Here is a 23,359-nt window from a genome sequence, read left to right as displayed (position 1 = left end):
CAATAGTCACCAACGACTTAAAAGCACACACACACACACACACACACACACACACACACTTCCACTTAAAACAAAATAACAAGTCTTTTAAAATATTTTTAAAATAATTCCAAATCATCTCAATTTTCCTCTCCTTTCTTTCTTTTGGCATCAAGGAGTATCTGCAAAGCACGTGTGGTGTCTGTCCATACAGACAAACTAAGATCATAGCTCTTAGTTTTCATTACTTTGAAAGCTATAAAAAAACCAATGCAAAATAGAATTCTGAGCAATATTTACAATGTAAAATGCTATTCAAATAAAAATAATGTATAAATTTTACAAATCAAAGATCAACTTGCTACTAAATGGGGATCTATGGTAATGCCTTAAGGGTAGACTCAAATATCTGAAGAGAAAAACTGTAATTAAATGAGTTAATTAGACAAAAATATTTCACTGAATCAAGTCATAGTTTAAATAGTGAGGGTTTTTTTTAAAGCCAAGAACTGAAATTATATAGGTATGTGAACTTTTTATATTTTTGTACAAGTTAATAAATGCTAAGGCTAGGTAAAAATATAATATTATAACAACTTGTTGGAAGACCCTACTATTAAGGGGACACTGAGGACTCCCTTTCTCAGAAGGGTTTCCCCTTCTTCCCTGATCTCATCTGGAGTGTCTCTGAGCACAGGTGCCTCACCTTGTCTGATGACCCTGCACAGAGTTTCCTACAAGCACTCTGTAGGTAAGTCCCCCTCAGCCCTTGAACTGTATGCTAATTAGGTACTATGTTATGACCAATCATCCCTTCCTGCCCACAACCCCCAAACCCTTATATATCCTACCCCGGGGGCAATAACATAGAGCTGTCTCACTGAAGCTATCTCTCCAGAAACCATTCCATCATACTCAGACAACTCCGCACACAGAGCAAGGATCAGAAATACCTTACTGGCCAATAGGGTTAAGCCACTAAGTGGACCCTGATCATTTCTTAGGAAAAGGTACACTGTAATTTCATTAGACAGCCATACAGAAAGAGTCCTTCACATAGACTAGTTCACATTTATGTTAACTCTCTCTGGCCATCACAACAGAGACAGACACGTTCGCATAACTGGCTGAGCTTGAGCCTTCTTCGACAGCAGCTTTAGATCTTCAGCGCACTTGGCAATGGTCTCCTCTTCCTACTGGGCAGAAATGCTCGCACCACATGCTTCTCCACCCAGTCTATAATGTGCTCTTCCTCCTTGCGACACAACATGTCCTGTACAGGAATATACAGTAGTCCAGGCGATTCTTGACCTCCTTATATGCTCTACGTAGCCGTTCCTGGTAAGTGACCTCCAAGGCCAGGGCAATGTTATTCCTCTGAACATCCAAGAGCAAATGGCACTTCTGAACCAGCGCCTGCTGTGCCTTCTCCATGTCAATAACATCCTGGATTTGCTTCATGCTTTGCTTCTTTTAGTTGAGTATTTTTAATTAGAGAAGTCTCAAATGTCTTACAAGTTGCTAACACAATCCCACGGGTAATGCTTTTCCAGCCCCATTCTCTTCTATGACAAAATTCTTGTGTTCACTTCAAGAAACTTCATCTTTCAGATTTGCTTCTAGTAAACTTTATGGTCAGCTTGCTATTATTTATTAATTCTATAACTTAATTTAAAAAACTGTATATATAATAATAAAAAAAGTTTGTCAATAAATTCTCCAAAAGAGGTGCCATATTTCTTAATCACATAGACAATCAACCCTACTACTGACAATGTAGAGAAGGCCTCTGGGGTAATCACATATATTTCTTTGGATAGAAAATACAAGCTAAGCCCAGTTCCAAGCACGCGTGGTCCTGTTACACCAGTCTTGGGGTAAAGGAACTGGAAAAATTCCTCAGGAATCAGCCCAAGCCATAATTTTCCTCCATATTCAGGAGGAGGAGGTAGAGGAGCAAGGCAAGGATCTCTTGTGTGAAAGACCTTTGTTGCCTGCAATACCCCTGGACCCAGGACGGCCGCATTCTTCAGACACTGGGCCACTGTGGCTGCAGCAGAAAGTACCACCCGGGACAGCATAGTCTGCGAAGATCTGGACAGGGTCTCCAAGTCCCTGTGACCCTGACCCCAGACTGTCAGGGGCAGAAACAAGATGGTCTCTCACACATCTCACAGGAAGCCCTTTTATTCTTTAATTATTATTGCTATAAAAAGATAACATAAAGATAATATAGGATATGTAACCACTAAAGGATAAATTTATGATGTAAACTGCTAAGTTCATTTACTGTTGCCTACCTCTTCTTCTTTATATAAGTTATAATAAATAAAATATAAATATATATAAAATAATAATATGTAAAGACAATGTAGGTTATGTACTCACTAATGGATAAATTTATTTTTTAATTGGATATTTTATTTGATTACATGGTTTCCCCTCTGCAAACCCCCTATACCATCCCCCCTTAGGCTGCTTCTATGAGGATACTCCCCCACCCATCCACCCACTCCCACCTCACCACCCTAGCATTCCTCTACCCTGAGGCATCAAGCCTTCACAGGACCAGGGTGTCTCCTCCCATCGATTCCAGATAAGGTCCGTTCGGCTCCTTCAATGCTTCCCCTAACTCCTCCATTAGAACCCCTGTGACCAGTTCGAAGGTTGGCTGTGAGCCTCCACATCTGTATTGGTCAGGCTCTGGCAGAGCCTCTCAGGAGACAGAGTATCAGGCTCCTGTCAGCAAGCACTTCGTGGCATCAGCAACAGTGTTTGGGTTTCAAGACATCCATACCGGATGGATGCCCAGGTGGGGCAGCCTCTGGATGGCCTTTCCTTCAGTCTCTGCTCCACTCTTTGTCCCTGTATTTCCTTTAGACAGGAGAAATTCTGGGTTAAAATTTTGGAGATGGGTGAGTGGCCCCATCCCTCAACCAGGGTGACCATTCCTAACCTCTAGATATGGTCTCTACAGGTTCTCCCTCCCCTGTGTGGGGTATTTCAGCTAGTGTCATCCCCGTGGGGTCCTGGGACTTTCTGGTTGCTACCCCCAGTTCCCCATCCACCATAGCTACACACCTCTGTTCAGTTTCCTGGCCTCTGCACATCTCCTCCATTTCCTCCCATACCTGATTCTGCCCCTCTTTTTCCCTCCCCTTGCACCCTCTACTTCCCTTGTTTTTTTTTTTTGTTTTTTTTTTTTGAGACAGGGTTTCTCTGTGTAGCCCTGGATGTCCTGGAACTCACTCTGTAGACCAGGCTGGCCTCAAACTCAGAAATCCGCTCTGCCTCCCAAGTGCTGGGATTACAGGCGTGCACAACCACTGCCCGGCTCCCCTTGATTATTTTCCCCCCTTCTAAGTAGGACTAAAGCATCCACTCTTTGGTCTTCCTCTTGAGCTTCATGTGGTCCGTGAGTATATACCATGTGTTTTCTTTGTGACTGAGTTACCTCACTCAGGATGATATTTTTTAGATCCATCCATTTGCTTGTGAATTTTATGAAGTTGCATAGGTGTGCAGCATTGAGAGTTCATCTTGGAAGATTTTTTTTCCTTTCATGAGTATGAAATGTCCTTCCTTATCTTTTTTGATAACTTTTGGTTGAGGTAGATTTTATTTGATATTAAAATGGCTACTCCAGCCTGGCATGATGGTACATGCCTGTAATCCCAGCACTTGGGAGGCAGAGGCAGGCAGATTTCTGAGTTCAAGGCCAGCCTGGTCTACAGAGTGAGTTCCAGGACAGCCAGGACTCCACAGAGAAACCCTGTCTCGAAAAACCAAAAACAAACAAACAAACATACAGGCTACTCCAGCTTGTTTCTTCGGACTATTTCCTTGGAAAATTATTTTCGAAATTTTAGCTCTAAGGTAGTGTCTGTTTTTATCATTGAGATGCGTGTCCTGTATGCAGCAAAATGTTTGGTCCTGTTTAGGCATCCACTCTATTCATCTATGTCTTTTTATTGGGGAATTGAGTCTATTGGTGTTAAGAGATACTAAGGAATAGTGATTGTTGCTTCCTGCTATTTTTGTTAGAGATGGAATTATGTGCGGGTGGCAATCTTATTTGGTGTTTGTTGAAAGATTAATTTCTTGTTTTTTCTAGGGTGTAGTTTCCCTCCTTGTGTTGGAGTTTTCCATCTATTATCTTTTGTAGGACTGGATTTGTGGAGAGATACTGTGTAAATTTGGTTTTTCCATGGATTATCTTGATTTCTTCATCTATGGTAATTGAGAGTTTTACTGGATATAGTAGTCTGGGCTGGCATTTGTGTTCTCTAAGGGTCTGTATGACATCTGTCCAGGATTTTCTAGCTTTCATAGTCTCTGGTGAGAAGTCTGGTGTAATTCTGATAGGTCTGCCTTTATATATTACTAGATCTTTCCCCCTTACTGCTTTTAATATTCTTTCTCTGTTTTGTGCATTTGATGTTTTGACTATTATGTGATGGGAGGAATTTCTTTTCTGGGAAAAATTGATTTCAAGTTCTGTAGGCCTCTTGTATTTATATGGGCATCTCTTTCTTTAGGGAAGTTTTCTTCTATAATTTTGTTGAAGGTATTTATTGGCCCTTAAGTTGGGAATCTTCACTCTCTTCTACATCTATTATCTGTAGGTTTGGTCTTCTCATTGTGTCCTGGATTCCCTGGATGTTTTGGGTTAGGATCTTTTTGCATTTTCTTTGAATGTTGTGTCATGTTTTTGATGATAACTTCTGCACCCGAGATTCTCTCTTCTATCTCTTGTATTCTGTAGCTGATGCTTGCATCTGTGACTTCTGATCTCTTCCCTAGGTTTTCTTTTTCCAGGGTTGTCTCCCTTTGTGATTTCTTTATTGTTTCTATTTTCATTTTTAGGTCCTGGTTTTGTTCAGTACCTTCAACTGGTTGGTTGTGTTTTCCTGTAATTCTTTAAGGGATTTTTTTTGTGTTTCCTCTTTAAGGGTTTCTACCTGTTTACCTGTGTTCTCCTGTATTTCTTTAAGGGAGTTAATTATGTCCTTCTTAAAGTCTTCTATCATCATCATGAGATGTGATTTTAAATCAGAGTCTTGTTTTCCCAGTGTGTTGGGGTATCCAGGATTTGCTGTCATGGGAGAATTGGGTTCCAATGATGCCAAGTAGCCTTGGTTTCTGATGTTTATGTTCTTGCACTTGCCTCTCACCAGCTGGTGTTAGCTAGTCTTACTGTCTCTGACTGTGGCTTCTCCCTCCTACAAGCCCTCCCAGCATTCCTGGTAGACCAGTTCTCTCAGGGAAGAATTTGGATATGGAGAGCTGTGGCACAGGGTCAGCTCTAGGGCACAGATGGAAATTAGAAACATCCTGTCCCCGGCTGTTCCTTGGTTCCAATGTCCTGATGGCTCTGTGTGGGTCCCTCTTGGGCCAAGTATTTGAACAGAAGTGGTGGTCTTACCTATGCTCTCAGGTGTGTCAGCACTTCTGGGAGACTCTGGCAGGATTTGAATAAATTAATGATACTGCCTTTTCAGTTTATTTACTGTTGCTCACTTGGATATATTTTTAGAGCTGATTGCTTGGGATTACATGGCCTCTCAGGAGCTTACTGTCTGGATAAAACTGACTCTCCTCTCAGCAACCATTAGCTGCCTGTAGCTCTTCACCTAGACGTGGATCTTGAGAGATATCCCGCATCTATATTGTCATGTTGATTGCTGTTATTTTTTTATATAAAGATTTCTTTACAAGGTTTATGAGTCCACATTAAATTTATCCCATACCTCTTTGCTACCTGGTTAGATTTTCATTTGCTGCTTGACTCCCAGGAGCTCTAACATACCCAGGAATCTCAGGATCACATAGACAGCTGGACTCTATGGAGTTCTGACACCACCAGGGTCACAGGAGGGACAGGCTCCAGTTAGAGACAGCCAGGGCAGGTGGCACTAGAGATAACCAGAAAGCAAGAGGCAAGGGCAAGAACCTAAGCAACAGAAACCAGGGTTACTTGCCATCATCAGAACCATTTCTCCCACCATAGCAAGCCCTGGATACTCTATCACACCAAAAAAGAAAGATTTGTATTTAAAAATCAATTCTCATGATGATGATAGAGGACTTTAAGAAGGACATAAATAACTCCATTAAAGAAACACAGATAGAAGCCCTTAAAGAGGAAACACAAACACACCTCAATCACAAAGACAGACAGACACAGCCTCAGAGTAAAATGCTGGAAAGCAATTTTCCAAGCAAATGGTCCCAAGAAGAAAACTGGAGTACCTATATAGCCCCCAGTAAGTCAGGAAGTTGGGGCATCAGTCTTCAGCCTTCTGGCCCAGGATCATCTGACAGATCTTTGAAAAAGATGACTTAGCCTGCTAATCAAGGTCTAACCTTGATCAGCAGAGGGAGTGACTCCCGGCTGCCATCTTCCCTGCCTGCCGGGCAGAAAAGCAGCACCAGGTACTGAGATATTAAGATCTCTGGGGGCGCAAACCGCCAGGGGTCTGCCTGTGCCCAGGACCTGAGCACATAGGCAGTTCATCTGCCAGCCAGCCTGTCGTGGGGCCTATGTTGTCCTAAGTGGAGATCAGCAGAGGGAGTGACTCCCCGCTGCCATCTTCCCTGCCTGCCAGGGGAGAAAAACAGCACCAGGTACTGAGATATCCAGAGGTTAAGATTTCTAGGGGTGCAAACTATCACTATTTGCAGATGATATGACAGTATACTTAAGTGACCCAAAAAACTCCACTAGAGAACTCCTACAGTTGATAAACAACTTCAGCAAAGTGGCTGGTTACAAAATCAACTCAAGCAAATCAGTAGCCTTTCTATACTCAAAGGATAAGCAGAGTAAGAAAGAAATTAGGGAAATGACACCCTTCACAATAGCCACAAACAGCATAAAGTATCTTGGGGTGACTCTAACCAAACCAAGAACTTCAGATCTCTGAAGAGGAAATGGAAGAAAACCTCAGAAAATGGAAAAATTGGGCTGGAGAGACGGCTCAGCGGTTAAGAGCACTGATTGCTCTTCCAGAGGTCCTGAGTTCAAATCCCAGCAACCACATGGGTGGCTCATGTAATGGGATCTGATCTCTGTAATGGGATCTGATGCCCTCTTCTGGTGTGTCTGAAGACAGCTACAGTGTACTTAGATACAATAATAAATAAATATATATATTTAAAAAAAAAGAAAATGGAAAAATCTTCCATGCTCGTGGATTGGCAGGATTAATATAGTTAAAATGGCCATCTTGCTAAAAGCAATCTACAGATTCAACGCAATTCCCCATCAAAATACCAACTTAGTTCTTCATAGAGTTAGAAAGAGCAATTCTCATCTGGAAAAACAAAAAACCCAGGATAGCTAAAACTATTCTCAACGGTAAAACAACTTCTGGGGGAATCAGTATCCCAGACCTCAAACATTACTACAGAGCAATAGTGATTAAAACTGCATGGTATTGGTACAATGTCAGCCGAGTGGATCAATGGAATAGGATTGAAGACCCAGAAATGAACCCACACACCTATGGTCACTTGATCTTCTACAAAGGAGCTGAAAACATCCAGTGGAAAAAAGATAGCCTTTTCAACAAATGGTGCTGGTTCAACTGGAGGTCAGCATGCAGAAGAATGTGAATTGATCCATTCTTATCTCCTTGAACTAAGCTCACTCCAAGTGGATCAAGGACCTCCACATGAAACCTGACACACTGAAATCAATAGAAAAGAAACTGGGGAAGACCCCTGAGGACATGGGCACAGGGGAAAAGTTCCTGAACAGAACACCAATGGCTTATGCTCTGAGATCAAGAATAGACAACTGGAACCACATAAAATTACAAAGTTTCTGTAAGGCAAAGGACACTGTCAAAAGGACAAAACGTCAACCAACAGATTGGGAAAGGATCTTCACCAACTCTAAATCCGACAGAGGGCTAATATATAATATATACAAAGAACCCAAGAAGGTAGACCCCAGAGAACCAAATAACCCTATTAAAAAGTGGAGTACAGAGCTAAACAAAGAATTTTCACATGAAGAACTTCAGAGGGCTGAGAAGCACCTTAAGAAATGTTCAACATCATTAGTCATTAGGGAAATGCAAATCAAAACAACCCTGAGATTTCACCTCACACCAGTCAGAATGGCTAAGGTTAAAACTCAGGAAACAGCAGGTGTTGGTGAGGATGTGGAGAAAGAGGAACACTCCTCCACTGCTGGTGGAATTGCAAGATGGTACAAACACTTTGGAAATCAGTCTGGCAGTTCCTCAGAAATCTGGGCATGACACTTCTGGAGGACCCTGCTATACCACTCCTGGGCATATACCCAGAGGATTCCCCGGCATGCAATAAGGATATGTGCTCCACTATGTTCATAGCAACCCTATTTGTAATAGCCAGAAGCTGGAAAGAACCCAAGTGTCCCTCAACGGAGTAATGGATACAAAAAAATGTGGTATATTTACACAATGGAGTACTATTCAGCCATTAGAAACAATGAATTCATGAAATTCTTAGACAAATGGATGGAGCTGGAGAACATCATACTAAGTGAGGCAACCCAGTATCAAAAGAGCAGTCATGGTATGCACTCACTGATAAGTGGATATTAGCCTAGAAACTTTGAATACCCAAGACATAATCCACATATTAAATAATGTTCAAGAGGAATGGATTCTGGAAAGACTCAGTGCAGCAGTATAGGGGAATACCAGAACAGGGAAGTGGGAAGGGATGGATGGGGGAATAGGGGGAGGGAAGGGGGCTTATGTGACTTTTGGGGAGTGGGGAGCCAGAAAAGGGGAAATCATTTGAAATGTAAATAAAAAATATATCGAATAAATGAATAAAGAAAAAAAGGGGGAAAAAAGGTCTAGCCTTTTCTGTCTCAGCAAAACTAAGCTGTCCTAACCTGTAAATTGTGTCCTTTTTCTGGACAGTATTTTGTCTGTAGATGAAATGAGGCAATTCTTGCCCAGTGGCTGCCTTGCCACTACTGGAGCAACTCCACTGATGCTCAATTTCTTCTTTAAATCCAAGAAAGAAATGCTGTCAGGAACAGACTTGTCTCAACAAGTGTGTAAATAAATGTCACATTCTGTAGGTTTCTGACGTTTTTGAAAACCAACTATCTATGTAAAGTAACCGTCACTAACTATTCTTAACTATTTCTAATTAAAATATCTAAAAAATACCCTAACAATAAACTCAGAGACATGAATTTGCTATTTGCCCCTTAACTCACAGGCTTAAACATTTCAGATGCATTTAAAATAACAGTTACAGAAGGACTGGATCTAAGCCCTGTACTTTTAAAATGTTTGCATTAATAGCAGAAATTTATACCAATGAAACCCTTGATTTTGCATCAAAATAAATTCTATACCAAAATAAGAAATTATGACTTCAACTTATTAATAATTATAAAGATTTTTACCAAATGAGATTATGGCTATGCAATCAATTCTAGCTATTTCCTCCCTATTCCAATTATGACCATTTCTAAATTCCCTAGAAAGACAACTTATAATAACCACCTCCAGCCCCAAAGCCCAGGGAATTTGGGCAATAACTCTTCATAACTTCTTCAAGCTGAATATGGGTGTAGAGATATTTTGAAGGGAGGGGAATGGAAGGAAAATAGGGATGTTAGTTGGCCTTAAGAAGGCCACACCAACAATTGATTTATTCTATGATGCTTGTGTCCTGACTGGATCTGGCTGAAAGTCCAAGACTTCAGGAGTTCAAGCAGGTCAGTTCAGCATGTCTGACGAGGAGATTCACCAAGGCTGTATAGTCTGTAATATACAAATCTCAAAACAACATTTTAGTATCATCACGATAACTTTATTTTTTTGTTTGATTCTCTGGAATCTATTTCCCTGGGGTCTCCCTTTATCAAATCTGATCCACATTACTCTGGAAGGTGTGTAGACACCTTTTCTAAGAACACAAAGACAAAACCTTTCTCCCAAATCAGCATATCTTTGAGCCAGTAGCCAGAAAACTCTTTTTGACCTCTCTCCCAGAGGAATAATATAACCACAAAACTCAAAATCACAACCATTTTGAAAATTAAAACAATCCAAAACAAATGAAGTAAACTAAAATACTGTATTTGCCTATTTGTAGGTTTATTTATTTTGCCAAGCAGGAATATAACCCAAGATCACTGTCCTTTCTACTTGGAGTCAGTGACTAAATTTCCCTATCCTAGTTTCCAACCGCGGGCAAATTCCCCATGTGATTCGGCTGTTATAACATCTCTCTGTTGATTGATATCTCTACCTGGAGCCACATACATTAATAATTAATAACCGATCATAGTCCCTCTACTTGGAGTCAGTGACTAATTTTCCCCATCCTACTTCCAAACTGCGGGCGAAATTCCCCATCTGATTTGGACAAATCTCTATATAAATCTTTCCTAAAAGCAAATAATCCCAATATTATAAACTCACAGTTCAACCAATCTCTGCCCTAAGAAGTAAGCTTTTACATTCTCCTTCTCTCTCCTGACTCAGAGCAGCCTGCAACTCCCCACATCAGGGGACCTCAGAGCTGCCCTCTTTGTTTTGATGCCTGTGCTTGAGTCCACATGACTTGTTTCAGTGCTACCCAAGTTACACACTTAAAAAACAAACAAACAAACAAACAAACAAACAAACAAACAAACAAACACCTCTCTCAGGCTAATAACCTTACGTTTCTAGTGGATTCTTGCCTGACGTGTTCGTTCACCACCTGTTGCAAGAAATATTAAAAAAGACCCGCCAAGTTCCCACCCTCCACTGCTACTGTCTGCCAGCCAACTCCGCTGCCTCCAAGGTTAACCCCCTGCAGCGACCCATCACAGTCTTCCCAGCTCCAGTTCACTGCCTCAGTGCCACCTGTACCCTCTCAGCCATAATCCCCCTGTAGTCGGCAGTCCCACCTTCCAGTAATCCAGTAAAACAAAACTCTAGAAACTTATGATTAATCAGTCAGATTTATATATCAAATTCTCAATTCACAAGATGCCCACACAGTAATTTCAGGGCCAACGGATAATGGTACAAGCCACCCACCCAGATCAGACAAGTTATCACAATTATTTTGTCACTACAGGATATCCATAACTACCTGTGGCTATTTAAAACCACGTGGAGTCAGGGTCGTCTTCCTGTCCACCCTCCACCTTGCTTCATCTCCACTCTCTCCTGAGAGGCTCTTTTTCTCTGCAACTCTTAGCTCGGCCTCTTTTCCTTGTCCAAGCACAGGCCTCCTGCTGCACTAACATTTAAACAGATTGGACAGGGGAAATCCTGCCACATATCACCCTTTCGGTTTAAATAAATAGAAAAAACAACTTTTCTCTGAAAATATAAATTGAATGCACCATACAAGAAAATAAAGTAAATCCATCACACAAGAAGATAACCTCCATGACTATCAGAATTTAATGCTTAGTTTCTAGATTTTTCTGTTTGTATTTTTGCCTTGCTTTATATCATAGTCTTACAAATTCTTCTTCCTCTTCTTCTTTTGTTGTTTTTTTTGTTTTGTTTTGTTTTGTTTTGTTTTGTTTTTCGAGACAGGGTCTCTCTGTATAGCCCTGGCTGTCCTGGAACTCACTCTGTAGACCAGGCTGGCCTCAAACTTAGAAATCTGCCTGCCTCTGCCTCCCAGAGTGCTGGGATTACAGTTGTGGGCCACCACCACCCGGCTCACAAATTCTTCTTTAAAAAGTTCCACTCAGAGCATTTTTTTCAGGGTGATGCTAACCAGATGGCTTTTTCTAATCTTCCACAGGGGGAAAATGCAAAGCAGGACTTGAAGCTAGCACTGCCACCTACAAGAAAGCACTGTGAAAGGAAAAACGATTGAAACACCAGTCATCTGGGTATTTGTCCAAGCTGCCAGAAAACTAAGAATAGACCTCTAGAGCAGAGCTTCTGATTTGTAGAAAATAGAAATGTGTTTTAAAAAAAAGAAAGAAAAGAAAAAGACCTTCAAAGCCTTAGCATTATTTGAAAACATAAAGTCTGTTTGCCTATGTATTTTATCTTTGTTTCAACGTGTCATTCTACTAATCACTGCCTGGGTCCTTGCGCAAGTTACCTTTCTTCCTGGTGTGTGTGTGTGTGTGTGTGTGTGTGTACACGCGCACACTCGCCATGCTCATTTGTGAGCAGGAGAGAGGGAACATGTGTGTACTGCAGCATGCGTGTTGGAATCATGGGACAGCCTCGGGTATCAATCCTCATCCCCACCTTGTTTGAGATACTCTTGCTGTGTGTTACACATACCAGGCGATATGCTTGCACACTCTGGGGATTCTCCTGTCTCTGCCTCCTGTCTCCCAGTAGAGGCAAAATTAAGTTTCCCAACTTGAATAGAGATACTAGACTTGCCTCTTTGTTAGTTTGAGTAAATTATTAGTGCTGTTGAAAACATAGGCTAAACATTAATGCTAAGCATTATTAGTGCCATTAAAACATCTGTAAAGGGGCTGGAGAGATGGCTCAGCGGTTAAGAGCACTGACTGCTCTTCCGAAGGTCCTGAGTTCAAATTCCCAGCAACCACATGGTGGCTCACAACTATTTGTAATGGGATCTGATATCTTCTTCTGGGGTGCTGAAGACAACCACAGTATACTTACATAGAATAAATAAATCTTTAAAAAAAAACTTGCGTAAAGATGTTATTGTCAAATATTTAATAAAGTTTATTAAGAATAGTTGGATTCAGCCGGGTGGTGGTGGCACACGCCTGTAATCCCAGCAGTCTGGGAGGCAGAGGCAGGCGGATTTCTGAGTTCGAGGCCAGCCTAGTCTACAGAGAGAGTTCCAGGACAGCCAGGGCTATACAGAGAAACCCTGCCTCAAAAAAAAATCAGAAAAACCAACCCCCCCCCCCAAAAAAAGAATAGTTGGATTCAGGGCTGGGCAGTGGTGGCACATGCCTTTAATCCCAGCACTTCGGAGGCAGAGGCAGGTGGATTTCTCAGTTCAAGCCCAGCCTGGTCTACAGAGTGAGTTCCAGGGCATCCAGGGCTACACAGAGAAACCCTGTCTAGAAAACAAACAAAGAAACAAAGAAACAAACATTTCAGATGCCTGTCTATTTCACATTTTTTAGAGTTTGACCAAGATTAGTCTTAACCATTTGTGATGGTTTGTATGTGCTTTGCACAAGGAATGGCACTACTAGGCTGTGTGACCTTGTTGTAATGGGTGCGTCACCATGGGCATGGGACCCCCACCCCACCCCCCATTATAGCTGCCTGAAAGTCAGGTTCTTCTAGTGGTCTTCATATGAAGATGTAGAACTCTCAACTCCTCTTGCACCATGCCTGCCTTGCTTATGCCTGATGATCATGGACTGGACCTCTGAACCTGTAAACCAGCCCCAATTAAATGTTGTCCCTATAAGAGTTGCCTTGGCCATGGAATCTGTTCACAGCAATAAAACCCTAACTAAGACACCATTATTCATAACTTTACCACTGACATCCACCAAAAAGTCGAACCAGGATTTATGTAAACTGCTCATATGCACAGGGCCAATAGGTGAGAAATATTCCCTGGTTCACTCTGAAATGTTCACCTGAATGATTTGATTACTGCTATAGCAGATGAGTCCTAAGTGGGATTCCAGCATTAACATTGGTATGGAAGATATAGAACAAATATCAAATTGAACTCTTAAATTTTAGCTTCTTCAATTACATAATCATTAGGTGGCTCCGAATTCCAAAAACAAAACAGAAGTGAGGCTTGATACTTAAGTCACTGGAAGGACTTTGGCACTCCGTCTAGTTTCAGGTAATGAGCATGGAAATTCAGTCAAGTGCTTTTCCACCCAAGGTCACCCAGGAAACCACTTCCTGGGGAAGGTGGGTGTGTGTAACTTGGGAAAGGGAAAGGTTGTAGCCTGTGTGTGACTGAGATGGTACCAGGCTGATGAATAATTGATATACTTACCACTCTATGCAGACACCATCCAGCACTTTGCAACTGAGAAGCAGTTTGTTTTAAACCCATTAATGAAAAGCATGGACCATGCCGAAAAATAATGAAGAGAGGCTTGCAAAATTGCACTCAGAGAAGTTTTTGGTTGGTTGATTGGTTGCTTGGTTGCTTGGTTTTTAATGTGTTCTGCCATCTATAGAATGACATGCCTGGAACATTTAAGCACTCCTGTGAACTTGTCAATTGCTCAAAACCATTTTGAAAAAAAGACAGCATTTCAAATAAAGCTGAGTGCGCACTCTAGCAACTCCACGCCTGAATATACGCCCTGCAGAAATTCTCACTCAGGAGATGTTTCCCATCATGTTAATGCCAGAATTGTTTCAAACACTAACATACATTAATTAATTATTTAATTAATTAATTAAATTCTTAAGGCCAGTCACACAAATAGAAGAAGCTGAATGAAAGGCTAGGGACATAGTTCTATGATGCTGTACTTGCTTGGTATGCATCAGGTGTAGGGTTCACTTCCTAGGACCACCACCACCACCAAAACAAACACACAAAAGAGAATAAAGAATAAATTAGAGCTTGCTCATTAAATGGAGGATAATATGTTTTGGAGTGATGTTGTGGTACTCTCTGTGAAGATGTGTTTCTGCCCTTCCTTGCCTGTCCTTATAAGGTACCTTCTTATTGGTTAAAATAAAAAGTCTATGGCCTATAGCAAAAGGCAAAATAGTAAGGTGGGACTTCCAGAGGGAGAGAGGAACTCTGGGAAGGAGTCAGATGCAGGAGATTTGACACCCAGACTCAGAGGAAGTTGAACCTATGAAAGTGAGAAAAATGTGGATGTGTAAATGGGATAATTGAACTATGAGCTAGCAAGAAACAAGCCTAGCTTAAAGCCTTGGCATAAATAAATAAACACCTAAGTCTCTGAATCATTATTCATAACAAGGCTGGGCATAGAAAGGCCCATAGTTTCAAATACTGAAGTGGAAATTGATTGTAACAACATATGTTTCATATGGATGAATTTCTTAAACATGTGTTAAGATAAAGCACATGACAAGAAAATAACAATATTGCAGCTATAGATAGTTAAAGAAATGGAAAAAAATCAACAAATGATATCAAATTATGGTATTTATTTATTAGGTACTGGGCAATTACTAGGAAATGCTCCTAATCAAACTCCATGCTCCTTCTCTGTCTCTCTCTCATTCTCCTCTCCTCCTTTTCATGGTCCCTACCTGCAACCCCAAGCCTGGTAACTCAAACTCCACCTCCCTCTCTATTCTCCCCAGTAATTGGATGTTGCCAGTTTTACTTAACCAGTTGTTTAAAATTGGGCCATAAGGTTTATACAGCATCACTCGAAAGGATGAGGATCTGCTCCTCGGGGTCAACCAGCTCTTGGGAGCCCCTATTCAACATTCAAGTATAAGCAGCACCAGACCAACCTACCCCCTACACATTTGTACATTCATTTGTGAGACAATGGTAAAGAAAAGCAGAAGAAAGCAGGAAACTCAGGGCAGTATCATGTGGAAGGGAGAAGAATGAGAAGAACGAGATTGAGAAGGGACGAGTGGACAAAGCACAGATGGATAGTATTGGATAATATTCTATGTAGTTCTTAAACTGAGTGTGGGTACCTGACTGTTCACATGTTGTGTTTTATGTGTATGTTGTATATAGTAAAAAAATACTAAGGTTATAAGTTTGAAGAGATTTTTCAGATAACGTATAACAGTTTTACAAATATTCAAAATCAGGCAATCTGACAATAACACCTTTAATTTTTAATACAGAAACAGAAATATATCTAAAAGCAAAGCATCTAGAAAAACCATTTCTTCTTCCCAGTTTTATATCATTCCTCAAACTTGACCTTGACCTGGCATTGCATTTCAGAGCTCTCCAAAGACATCCTTATTTACAACAGTTTGTCCATGGGAATATCGACAGGGTGGCTTGTGGGCATGATGTGTCTGTAATTATAAGCTTTCACAAAGGACTTGATCTTTAATCTCTTGACAATTTTCTTCTTGCCCATGACAGCTTCACTTTTCTGAAACAGTGGTCAATTCCAGCCACAAGGCATGGCTATAAGGGTGGTCTGAGGTTCCATTATCAAGGTTGTACATGATGGTTTTGCTTCCAGAGTAGTATCCAGCTAAGACCAGAACCACTTTCCCAAGTTTCATATGCTTGCCCATCTCAACAGCAAGCAGCCAGTACCCAGCAGGAAGGAAAGAAGGACCCAACCATGACGTCTTAACGGTCTGAAATGTGGCTATATCACATCTGCTCTTGGAATGATTTTGATCCTGTAGTTAAACCTTGACTGATGCACACATGAATTCTGTTTCTTCAGGGTTGCTGGCTACTGGATGAGCCTACATTGAGCCTGACAATCTCAATATGTCTACAAATTCTCCTTAATTATGTTCTTATTTCTATACAGAAGGGGACCAGCAGTGAACTCATCTTTAAAAGTTATTTCTTCTACATGGTCCATTAGAAGTGTAAATCATGATGCTTTACACACACATGCAGTATGATGAAATCTATAACACAAAAATGGCAAGATACATATGCTATGAATGCAGAGAAAATTAATTATCAAAAGGAGATTATTTGAATGACCATACTAAATAGCAGTGCATTCCTTGGATCAACCACTTAACCACTCAGATCTGCAGTAGATCTTTATATCAGAATTGGATGAATTAAAGCATGAGGCTTAATACCAATGCCTGTAAAGAAATCATTTTGCTGTGATCCATACTGCTCAAGCATTTGCACTATAGTCTGACTTTATTAATTGCTTCCAACAGTTAATAAAGATGGACAGATCTTCTAGAAATTTGTGAGGTTTTCCCATTGGGTCGCATATCTCTCAACTGGTCTCCACTACTTTTTGCCTGAAAGATTTGGACTGTCTGACAGGATCCTTTACCCAGTGCCCAGTGGACTTCCAGACTAGTTGTGCCAACAAATTCAAGGAAAGAGGTTGAATTATTTATTTATTCTCCAGGGTTTCCCTTGTGGCACCATGGTGGGGTAAACTGTGTCTGTGACAGAGCATTCCATACACAGCCTCTGTCTTTGCATTCCAGGAAGCTGTGCTTCTCTTTTCTTCAGGCCTTCAGACCTTCTGAGCTAGAACCCTCTTCTTCTCTCAGAATGTCTGACAGTATAATCATATATAGTCTCCCCCTAGGAAAAAAAATTTACCAAGAATGAGTACGGTGCCTAGGAGATAATAACAACAAAATGACAAAACACGTTCTAAAAGAAGCATCAGAAAGGCACTGTCTTAGTTAAGGTTTCATTGCTGTGAAGAGACACCATGACCAAGGCAACTCTTATAAAGGACAACATTTAATCGGGGCTGACTTACAGGTTCAGAGGTTCAGTCCATTATCATCATGGCGGAAGCACAGCACCGTCCAGGCAGACACGGGGCTGGAGGAGCTGAGAGTTCTACATCTTCATCCAAAGGCAAACAAGAGAAGATTGGCTTCCAGGCAATTAGGACAGGGATCTTAAAGCCCATATCCACAGTGACACACTTCTTCAAACAAGGCCACAGCTACTCCAACAAGGCCACAGCTACTCCAACAAGGCCACATCCACTCCAACAAGGCCACATCTACTCCAACAAGACCATACTTCCAAATAGTGCCTCTCCCTAGGCCTAGCATATTCAAACCACCACAGAAATCACAACAAATGATGATCAGCAAAGAGTACCAAAGCGAACCAATGCCACACAGTGTCGTCCGGTGTCCGTTGGGTTATATTTATATCCTTTCCAAATATTACATGTTCTCTCAAGCATCCGCTCTAGCAAAACATCACATGCCCTTTTTCAAGACAGCTTCCAGAAAAACACCACATGTCTGTTCTCAGCAAAACATCCTCCCACATGTCTACTGAAGCAAAAACATCCTCTCATAAAACGGTTTCCAGAAAAATATCACATGACACAACTGAGTCTCCAAATAAGCAGAAATTTCCACTTCACATCCACAGCCAAGAGGATGCTCTCTTCCAAACCCAGTGGAGTCTGAGCATAAGAGAAAACCTCAAGGCCCACTCCCACAGTAACATACGTGTCCAACAAGGCCACACCTCCTAATAGTACCACTTCCCAAGGGACAAGCTTTCAAACACATGAGTCTATAAGGGCCATGCCTATTCAAACCACCACAGGCACCTAAATCCCCTTGCACTTGTGTGTTTTCTGTCCCTCCTACCCTTCTCTCTACCCTGTCCTCAGGATCATGTCTATTCAATCAGTGCCCCATGTTGAAAGTCAAGTCTTCGGGGATTCTTACCCTCAGCACAAGTCCAGAAGGCAATCGGAAGTTCCACTTGGTCTCCTGTTGAGTTGCTAAAGTCTTCCAGTCTCCAGAGGAAAAGAACCAACAGCAAACACAAAACACATTTTGCAAAAGATGTGGCCTTCTGCTGAAAACGATGCTACCCCCTTGAGAGTTTAATTTGGGCATATTATTTTGCTAAGACGTGTTCTTACCATGTGGGATAAAAAGAGAGAATAGGACTGCAAGGAGACAAGCACAATGAGCAAAAACTAGACTGGTCACTGGAGAATCACTATGTCCAGAGCCAGTGGGGGAATGGGACCACCTTAGGGAAAGGATACCTCAACCCTAGGCCCCAAGGCTAGAAGTGGTACTGTGGAACTAGAATGAGGCCAGTGTGACAGGAGTTTTCTCAACTATAATAAAAGCAGAAGAAGGTGGAGCAGAGCATTTTAGGTCACATTACACAGCATACCCTTTCTTCTAGATAAAGAGTGGATCATCAGGGAGGTTGGTCGAAGGGCAGATATGCGAATGACAGAATATTGAGAAGTGGGTGTGTGATCTGTTGTGTGCCAACTCACTTCTCAGCCTTGTTGCACTTAAACTTTTTAAAAATTATCATACAATATATTTTAAGCATTTCCCAATTCCTCCGAGATCCTGCCACTTCCCTAGTCACATAGCTTATATTCTCTCGCCCTCCCCACCTCTCTCTTCCTCAAAACCAAAAAACAAGAAACACACATACACCCAAAAGCTCCACAAATGTGGAAATCAAAATAAACAAGCAAAAACCCAGTAAGACAATTAAAGTGCAAACAAAGCTAAACGACATATAAAGACTACAAAATACACCACTGAGCTTGCTTTGTTTTGGACAACTACTCCCCACAGCTTGCCCTGAAATGTGGTTAACATACTCGGTGAGATTTCGTTAAATAAAACTGATTTCCCCCCCTTTGCCAGTAGGTATCATTGCAGAACCTTCTTCATTAGGACTAGGAAGTTCAGAGCCTCTGCTCCTTCTCAGTGTTAGGACGCCTTCTGGCTTGAGCCTGTGCAAGCCTTCTGCATGCGCTACAGTTTCTGTGAGTTCCTATGTGTACCGATCCTTTGTGTTTGGAAGATACTATGTTCATGGGTGACCCATCACCTCCAGCTCTTCCATCTCTTTCCTACTCTTGTACAAGTCTTGTACAAGTCTGGCATGGCCTTGATGAGGACAGAGTGACAAGGTTCACGCTCCTAGGTCGGGGCCAGCAGGTGTGGCTGCTGTGGGCTTAAGGTTTATTTGTGTAATAATGTACATATCTTCTCATTCCTCTGAGGAAAGTCCTATCTGTTAGTGTTACTGCTCCATGGTAATTCGAAAGAGTCTAGGAGTTGAGGGTGTGTCTATATCTTTGGCAAAATGGTGACTGCTGAGACCTTCAAGTCAGCCCTTAAGGCTGTGGAAAAGAACTCCAAAAACATGAGTTCAAAAATGCACAGATTCTCAAATGTGCAAAATTATGAGGATGCAATATGAATTCTTTTTTTTTCATTTTGTAAAATACAGATTTTATTTTTTGAGTACCAAGTTGAGGTCTGGAATCCATTTCTATTTTACCTTCTTCATTGTCCTGAAGATTAACAAGATTCATGGTTATTGTATTTTAAAATACCATTATCAGGGAAATGGAAAGATGACTCGGCAGTTAAGATCGCTTGCTGTCCTTCCAGAGGACCTGAGTTCAGTTCCCAATACCTCGACAGATGGAACCCTCTTCTACCTTCAAAGGGCACCTGTAATCATACTTACACGAGCACAGAAACAATAAAAATAAATCTCAAAGAAATACTTAATCAAAACTTCATTTAGATTTTATGTCTCTTCTAGGCATCTGTTTCTAATATTTAATAATAAAATCTTTAAAATGTGTAAATGCAAAAACACTACATCTCCGTTTCAAAAACCTCACATTATGGCCTGGTGTGGTGGTGCATGTACCTCTAGTCACAGCACTCAGAGCCAGAGTCAGGTGGATCTCTGGGAATCTGAAGCACACCCAGTCTTCACAGCAATATCGAGGGCTACCTAGAGAGACCTATTTTAGAGAATCAAAACCAAAAACCTCACATTGTGCTAAGTATATTGAGTTAGTGCTTTCCCCAAACCCATCAATATTTGTGTAAGCACATGTAACTTAATGCCAAATTAAATATAAATGTCTTATTAATGGGGCTGGCTGTCTAGAATGTCTAAGGATGCGGCCACAGCAAACGTCCTCGGTTGAAATCAGGACTTGGCTACATGAAACCCAGCACTCAGGGTGCACAGCAAGACGTTGATTTCAGACAGCACACAGCCCTGAGATCAGAGATCCCTTTAAGAAGTAAATTTCATGTTGCCCCCACCTTGCCCAGTCCCCTTCACAGACCCTTTCCTCCACCCCAACAGTATTTCCCTGAAGATCTGGAGCAGCAAGGCCTGGCTTGGTTTCTTTATCTCTTCTAACTTTCCACAGTTCCAAAGATCTTCTTGGAATGCGCTGCGCCAAGGCCCACCCTGAGCCACCAAACCCAGCCTCTGCGAATGTCCTCAAACGCATGACCTAAGGCATCCTCAGAGGCAGCCCACAACACCCAGACAGAAGCCACGCAAGGAGGATTCATCGCATGGCTGTTCTGTCGTGCGTGTCGCGCAGCAGGCGAGGCCTACTGGGTCACCACATGCTATCACTGGCACTGAGGGCCACCCAAACCGAAGGCCGACTCCCCTGCTTTGTAGGGCCAAAACCACTGTGAAGAGTCCACAAGCAACAAGGCCGCAATATGAATTCTACAAGGAGCTTCAAAGACCTAAAAAAACAGAGGCAGCTGCACTATGACTTTCAGCTTGTCTGAAAGATACAAAGACCAGCAGAGATTAGCCTGGAACAGAGCGAATTTAGGTCTAGGTAAATTTAGGTCAGAGTGGTAATTCCTGGGCGGGGTCTCACCCAGTTATCTTATTGTCTGTGCTTGTGTTTGTGGTCCCTTCCTAAGAGTCAAGGGACTAATTTGCTGATTCATGGAATGGTCAAGAGGGAACCTGGAATAAGTGACTGAATTGATTTGTAAATAATAAACTGGGCTTTTAGTCCGCAGGAGATGAGCTAGCTACCTGAAAGTGATAGCAAATCTTTTTTTAGGAATTTTCTCTAGCAAGAGCTAAGCTATCTAGAGATCCCTGGGGAGTGAACACAGCTCTTTAAGAAGTTTTTCTAACAGGATTTCTGATTCTAGTCAGAAAATCCACGGAGAGTGAGCACAGCTCTTTTGGACTTTTTCCTAAATGGACTTTTGACCTTGGAATCCTAAGATTTCCTTAGAGAGCAGCTATCCAGAGACGGTGTAAGGCTCCGAGGAAAGACGCGGAGACGGAATCAGTGCAAAAATCAAGAGGAATTTTATTTAATACAGCAAGCTGGGCTCGCCCAGCTCCTGGGGAGAGAATGACCACACACAGCAGGCGTTTATACAGTCCTCAGGGCAAGCTGCAGGGCCCTCCCTGTGGTCTGAGGAATGTCATTTAGCCTCTCCCTTCTGGGAGGGGCAAGTATTACATGACCTTTCCAGAGTTCCCGAGCGAGCTGACCCTTTCAAAGGCTGTCTGAAGATCGAACACAACTCTTTTAGATTTTATTTCTGACTTGATTGGAAAACCCAAGAATTACTTTTAGAATTTTTCTATCAGGATTTCGACTTGATGAGAAGATCCAAGAACTTTGCTATAGCGGCTTTTCTGACTTTGGTCAGAAAACCCATGAACTATCTAAAGAACTTTTAGAATTTTTACTAGCAGAGAGAGCTGCCTTGAGCAGAAAGCTAGCTGTCTCAACCAGACGATTTTGGTTTTGTTTTTGTTTTCTTTTGTTTTGTTTTTAGAATAGCAAGAAAAATCTGCCTAGAGAGCAGAGCAAAACAGAGAGAGAGATCTGGAAAGCCATCTGAACAGAACATAGGCTATCAGCGTGGACCCACAATTTGATTTTGAGTGGTTTGGGTTTGCCACTCCCAGACACCTCTTCTCTCAAGAACCCAGACCTAGCCAAGGCTGTCCTTGGCAGACCCCTGAGCCTTGAAAGGAGGAGTTGGGTGAAGACAACCTATTTAGAACTGAGTGCTCTGAAATGAGTTCTCTCACTCTGTGTATTGTCCAGTTGTGGGTCTCTGTATTAATTCCCATCTATTGCAGGAGAAAGGTTTTCTGACGAGGGCTGAATAAGGACTGACCCATGGGGTATAGTGGTGCATCATTAGGAGTCATTTCATTGTTATGTTCCTTTAGCAGAACAACAGTGTTAGGTTTATCTATCTAGTCTCAGGTTCTTGGCCAATTTAGTTGTGTCAGATATTGGTTCTTTCTAATAGAGTGGGCCTTAAATCAATCAGAAAGTGGTTGGTTACTCTCATATGTACAGTGACCTGCAAGCAGGCCATTACTGTAGGCCACAGGGTTCATAGTTGAGAGATATTGATAATTACCTTTATCCTCAGGTACCATGCAGAATACCTTCCAATTCCAGGGATGCTAGTCAGTAAAGGTGAAGCTTCTTGCTGGACACCAGCTCAACGTCTCCATATTCAATGACATACATAAGTTCTGTCTTCAGCAATAGGACCTTACCATCAGGTTATGGAGAGTAACAGCCTTTGCAGTAGCCGGCTGCCTTTGGAGGTTTCCACGGGGGTGCCTTTTGGTCAAATAACTCAACAAAATGCAATCCATTCCTGACACTGGAGGTTTTAAGTCATTGGACATTGGAGGCATAGGTGTTTAGTTGGGGCATGGTGTCTCCTGTTATTTGGTGAATACATTTGGATTTGTTTCATGTAAGTATACGTTTCAGGAAGCTTCTGCAGTAGAAGGTTTTCATAGACTTTTTCAAATGACCTTTAGGGTGAGTTGTGGCTCCCAGAGTCCCTCTTCTACCCTTCTCTTTCAACCCTCTTCCTTTAATCCTCTTTTCTTTTCTGGCCTCTGCTCTCTCTCTCTCTCTCTCTCTCTCTGTCTCTATCTCTATCTCTCTCTCTCTCTGTCTCTCTCTCTCTCTCTCTCTCTCTCTCTCTCT

General features: G+C 41.8%; 1 long non-coding RNA gene, 1 other non-coding gene and 1 pseudogene across 2 annotated transcripts; 1 reads left to right on the top strand and 2 right to left on the bottom strand.

Moving 5' to 3' along the window:
- Positions 1–1,073: 1,073 nt before the first annotated feature.
- Positions 1,074–2,060, bottom strand: LOC127666689 (ATP synthase F(0) complex subunit B1, mitochondrial-like; annotated as a pseudogene).
- Positions 2,061–15,707: 13,647 nt separating this feature from the next.
- LOC127666723 (uncharacterized) lies at positions 15,708–18,659 on the bottom strand. The gene is made up of 3 exons (XR_007973692.1): positions 18,273–18,659; positions 17,333–17,421; positions 15,708–17,148 (listed from the first exon to the last, which is right to left on the bottom strand). It is a non-coding gene; the product is annotated as an uncharacterized LOC127666723 (long non-coding RNA).
- Positions 18,660–21,479: 2,820 nt separating this feature from the next.
- Positions 21,480–21,544, top strand: LOC127667214 (U7 small nuclear RNA). Its single transcript, XR_007973851.1, has one exon. It is a non-coding gene; the product is annotated as a U7 small nuclear RNA (small nuclear RNA).
- Positions 21,545–23,359: the final 1,815 nt, after the last annotated feature.

Source organism: Apodemus sylvaticus, chromosome 16 (genome assembly GCF_947179515.1).
Source record: "Apodemus sylvaticus chromosome 16, mApoSyl1.1, whole genome shotgun sequence".
In the NCBI taxonomy this organism is placed as follows: Eukaryota; Metazoa; Chordata; class Mammalia; order Rodentia; family Muridae; genus Apodemus; species Apodemus sylvaticus.
Note: the sequence above shows the minus strand (reverse complement) of the source record. Positions and strands in the feature narration are given on the sequence as shown.